The 5,300-nt window shown below is 31.9% G+C and overlaps 1 pseudogene; it reads right to left on the minus strand.

Moving 5' to 3' along the window:
• Positions 1 to 1,945: 1,945 nt before the first annotated feature.
• LOC100977435 (acyl-protein thioesterase 1-like) lies at positions 1,946 to 2,747 on the minus strand (annotated as a pseudogene).
• Between the last annotated feature and the right edge of the window lie 2,553 nt (positions 2,748 to 5,300).

Here is a 5,300-nt window from a genome sequence, read left to right on the forward strand (position 1 = left end):
CCTTTCACAAGGAAGCCCATCAAGTCGCATGGCAGTGGTCTAGGATGATTTTCTTATAGAGAAGAGGGGAACTGTGCTTGGGACCAGCATTACAATCTGCCACAATATGGATTAAATATAATAATATAGAAAGACCTAATTCAGTGCATGACATCTAGAAGTTCACCACAGTTACAGTTATGATTTCCTTTTTCCTTCCTTTTAATGCATTCAGGTAAATCTTAGAGCTTTGAAATAAAGTACTGATTATAAAAGTGACATATGACAATTATTCTTTCCTCTTGTTCCAGGAAAATTTTAGTTACATTTTGCACAATTAAGCATGTATTAAAAATATTTGGATTGACACAAGGAAGACTTAGAAAAAATTTCAGATTTTTTTCAGAATTAAATTTATTTTACATTGATAAAACCATGAAAAACATTTACATTTTCCCACATTACAGCACAACATTTCAAAGGAATATTTCTTGCCATAAGTAATATCTTGCTGATCTGCAGAACTGAAACAACAGTTTATATTCTTTAAGGTAAAGAAAAATGACATGTTTAAAATTTTTAAATCCAGACAAAAACATATGGCTTCATTATTAACATCCTATATATTCCATTACTAAATTATTTTCATGATTGATTAGCACCAGTTTATAAAAATGCATTCTTAATGTTGTTCAGCTGGAATACAGCAGAAAAATTAACACAGTTCAGAAATATCAAGCATACATTTTTGCTAAATATTAATCTGTATGGTAAATACACTTTATGTATAGGGCTCTGACTAGTCTTTATTACCCATAAGTTTGTTTTCAAATAATTTTTACCAGTAATCTGGAAATTTTGACAATTTAAAATGATTGCTATTTTTATGTTTGCATGAAAAACCAATACAAAAAATAATTTGACTAAAGTGAAAATTTCAAATAAGTCCACTGGCAGATGAAAATAAAGCAAACAATTACAATATATTTCTCATCTTCTACAGTAGTTGGTTTCAAACATGTGTACAAAGTAAATTCTATGCTATAAGGAGATGAAATCATCTTAGAAATTAGTTTTTAAGATCAGTCTTAAAGATATTTCAGAACATACTAGAATATGATCTAATTATTCTTTCAGTTGTTTACAGAAAAATAAAAACACAGAATTATTCCTGTTACCTGGGCTGAAGATCCTAATAACTAAATAGGTGTAAATTTGAATATAATTGGAAATAAGTAATGCATAATGTCTGGTTTCTCTATAAAGCATAAATAGATTTTAAATACCTTATATCTGTGACTCAGAATCTCAAATTACGGCATGTATTGACAGTAGCTGTCTATGGCGGAGAGGCAATATTTGGCCTACTATGAAGGACAATAAAGAAAGAATGAACTTTTTTTTCCTTGAGAGAAAAGAATATTAAATAGAAATAATATCAGGGAAAAGAAAATCCTGGTCCCAAAATAAAAGGGTCATTAATTGAAGACAACAATTTTACTCTTTTTTGACAATGAATAGCATTATCTGTATTATTAGGAATAATGTAATACCACTTCATTCTTATTATGTATTACAATCATGTATATATGAATACATATATAAAAATACAGACACTGCGTCGTGACTAAGCAATTTTGGAATAAATCCATAGACCAAGTCACAGCATGCATAAATTGTTTACATCTTAACTGCTCATTTATACCTGAACAAATTTTCAGTAAGCATACTGCTAATTTTCAAATGATGTAATAAAAAATCTGGTGGCAGTATTGTATTATTTTGCTGAATTACATTTGAGAAAAAAGAAGCTACCTGCTTCATCTATTTTAACATAGTATATCCTGGATCTTCTTATAAGAATACATGTATAGAAACTTAAAAGGTCATAAATTTCTTATGAGGAGACATTATTTGATCTGTGTCATTGGCGTGTATTTGCAAAACATTTTAACACTGTAAGCATTAGAAATTTGAAGACTGGGCATGGGAAAAGGTTTATACTCTACTACAGTGATGCTGGTGTACTTCTACACAAGGCCTCTTAGTGACGTCAATCAATTGGAAGTAGGAGTTTATCAATGAATTGCTTGACATCCATCATTTCCTGTTGACATGAGCTATGCATCATACCTTCATAGGTTTTAAAGGTCACATTGGCTGGATCGCCAAAGTTTTTAGTTTTTCAACCGTAAGAGAACCAAACATCAGGGGAACTAACGGGTCACAATCTCCGTGGCACTGGAGAATAGAAATATCTCTGTTAGCGCCCCTGATAGGACCCTGTGGAAATGAAGCCCGAAGTGGAAGCCAGCAACTGAGCGCAGTGACACCCGCCAGTTTCTGCTACGTGGTAAGGGCAGTATATAAAGATAAAGCTCCTCCCTGAGAAAATCCTCCTACAATAATTCGGTTAGAAGGAATGCCATTCTTCACTTCTTGATCGATCAAAGCTTTTATATTTTCTGCTGCCTGTTTAATCCCAGGTTCATCCTCCTGTGAATCTGGTGAAAGCCCAATAATATCAAACCATGAAGGCACAGCCATGTTCATATTTAATGTAAAGGCATAACAGGAGCCTGCAGGCAGATATATTTGATATGTGAACTTCTGATACCTGCAAAGGCTTCTATCCATCGGTGCCCAGTATCTCCCAATCCATGAAGGAAAATCACCGCCGCGGTGGCCTTCCAGGCGGCGGGCACGATGGCTGGCAGCGGGGCTGACATGTTATTGCTGCACATACACCGGCTCAGCTCACAGCGCAAACGGAAGGAAGAGCTGGCGCCCGGCCACGGCCCAAGGGCGTGCAAAGGGCCAGATTGTTTCTGTAGTTGCTTTCACTGACCTAGTGTTATGTAGTTTATTTATTTATTTAAATATTTATGTATAAATAAAGAAAACTTTACAATTGGTTAGATATTATTTCTAAGCATGTAAGTTGATCTATGTAATGAGTATGAAATTATGAAATAAAAAATAAAGCTAAGTGGGAAGAAAACTATAACTGTCTGGATGAGTTCCATGTCCCATAAAGGAGTTTGCTTAAAAATGCTCTTTGCTATGGTTGGTTTAAATTACTTGGTTTTGTTGCTTGGGCTTCAAAGAATGGCTTTATATACAGGGAAGTAGTTTTTATTTTTACATACTCCGTAATAATGTGGTTCATATCAATATAAACATCATGTAGTTCTCGAAGGCAATAGTTAATTTCCTCATACTGATTTGTGATTTTGAACACACACACACACCAAAGTTATGTATAAATAAGGTTTTACCCTAAAATGTATGCATAATGCTTAGTCTGAAAGACTATTTTCTACCAGAGAAAGAATTTAATGGATAAAGTAGAACTGTTTGAAAATGAGCAAAAATATTAGTCTACCATAAACATGTTTTGTTAGATAAATTCAGATATTTATGTTTGATAATTTTGAGTATCTTGATTCTAGAAGTGAGATTATATGAAGGATGTCAAGGCAGTCATTTGCCAGACAGTAAGTAATTATTTCTTTATACTTTGTTTTAACAGACTGTCTTATTTCAGGAGAATTTTTATTTCTGAAATCAACGATCAGTGTTATTATTCCTGCCATTTAAATAAGCTGCAGATATTTTCTTGGTTAAAGCAATACAGTGACAAGATTTTGTAGTGTAGCCCATTCTTTTAGGGATAAAGATATTTATACATCACTTTCTGCCAACATAACATTTTCCATTCTGACTTCTGTTTTTGCCTGTTACATGTTCATTCAAAGGCAAGAAAAGCTCAGCAAATCTGTCTATAAGAGTATCCTTTGGCTTTAGGAATCTTTAGCACCAGTAAAAATGGAAACTTCTATTGTTTTCCTTTGGTGAAGACTACTTTGATGACAAGAAATACCTGTAGTCCAGATTAAAAGAAGAAAATGTTTATGGAATAGCGAATTATTTTCAGTGAAAACAATTGAAATCATTACGAAGTCCACTTTTTGTTGTTGTTTTTTGCCTGCAAGAACAAAATGGTCATAAGCAAGAAACAAAAATATTGCTTCATGTTTGAAAGGCCTCTGGAAAAAGTTCAAAACAATTTGAAGACTACTGCCTCATCAGTATCTTTAAGTGTTAGAATTAGGAGAGACTTGGCATTACTATAGATATTATGATCTTATTTAAAAAAACATTCTTCATTGCAAGAAAATGGAAAATTATAATTTAAAAAATAATTTTCATGGTTATAGATATATAACAAATACCTTCACTTGGGATGTTATCTGCTATACTGAATATTATAGATTTTTGTTAAGTAATTGTATAGAAACATAGGCACAAATGTAACATTTAAAGTAAATATGGCTAAATGTTTCCTCATTATTAGATTGCTGTTCTTGTTGAAGAAAATAACTTCTTTAATTTTTCAGTTTTTATCCTTATTCTTTAGTAATTCACTGATTAAAAATATTAGGAAATAATAACTGAGATGATTCTAGTATTATAGGGTGAAGGATTATATATGGTAATCCAGGTCAAGTACTTGATACATTTCCTAGCACATTGTTCGAGCTCAGTAAATGTTAGGAATAATTTATTATTAGTAAACCAGTTTCGCGTTGCCACTAATTTATTGTGTCATCTTTGGTCAGTCATTTATCTTTTAGGCCCTCATTTTCTTCATTTGAAAATATGGGGGAAGGTTTGAAGTAGATGATCTCTATATCTCTTTAAGCTATAATAGATAAATAATTCTACTTTGTAGTGTACTCAAAGTGAATGACTTCTAGGATTCTGGGGCTTGATTTAAAGGGTATATATAGCACTTGTTATGTAAATATATTGGCTATTTTTTATATAGATGCCATTTAAATAAATCATTTCCTTTCCAAGAAATGTCATTGGCTGACGTTAATTAATTTTTATAAAGAGCTTTGAAGATGAGAAGTGGTATGTAAGTGGTGATTATTATCAAACATGAGGAGTGTAAGTTTAACATTGCTATAATATACAGTTTGAATCAGAAAATAAGATTATATTAGAATAATTTTTAATAACACCAACAAAAAGCATGAATCCCTTTTCTGAAGGAAACAGTGCATAAAATTATGCATATGTAATACATGCTTAAACATTTTATTAAATACTTTTACAATGACAAAAAATGCCGTATATGACGTTCAATTCAAAAATTTCTGGAATGAATCTTAAGCCCAACTGTTACTAAAATATAGAGGACATTGCTTTTGAAAGTTTTTTTTAATAAATTGTTTGCTATTTATAATGTACATATTGGTAATTGTGACTAAAACCTTTTGGCTACCCAAGGTGGTGAGGTTTTTATATATAGT

The sequence above is a fragment of the Pan paniscus genome, chromosome 3 (genome assembly GCF_029289425.2).
Source record: "Pan paniscus chromosome 3, NHGRI_mPanPan1-v2.0_pri, whole genome shotgun sequence".
Taxonomy (NCBI): Eukaryota; Metazoa; Chordata; class Mammalia; order Primates; family Hominidae; genus Pan; species Pan paniscus.